The sequence below is a fragment of the Arachis ipaensis genome, chromosome B01 (genome assembly GCF_000816755.2).
Source record: "Arachis ipaensis cultivar K30076 chromosome B01, Araip1.1, whole genome shotgun sequence".
In the NCBI taxonomy this organism is placed as follows: domain Eukaryota; kingdom Viridiplantae; phylum Streptophyta; class Magnoliopsida; order Fabales; family Fabaceae; genus Arachis; species Arachis ipaensis.
Genome location: NC_029785.2, coordinates 136,951,802 through 136,952,186, shown reverse-complemented (window position 1 = coordinate 136,952,186; position 385 = coordinate 136,951,802).

Here is a 385-nt window from a genome sequence, read left to right as displayed (position 1 = left end):
AAAGATAAAATAGTTTCTAAATTTTAAAACAATTTAAAAAAATTAATAATTTTTTTAGAATTTTTTAAGAATTATTTTAAAATTTTTAATTTTTTTAAAATTATTTTTTTACTTCGTATTAAAAACTAATTTATCGGTTTGAATATATAAATACTTACTAATCATATGCGTGAATTAATATTTTACGTCATTATCATCGGTGATTAACGAAAAAGGAGCGCATAATTACTGTATCTATAATATACAAACAATTGGATAATATCGACTTGTAAGCTCAGTTATGGTCAAGGATGACGGCATAATAAAAAATGTCACGGGCTCATGCTAAGAGATAATTATCTTGGTCCCTTTTTTGACTTGCACTTCTAATTTCTATTATATTTCC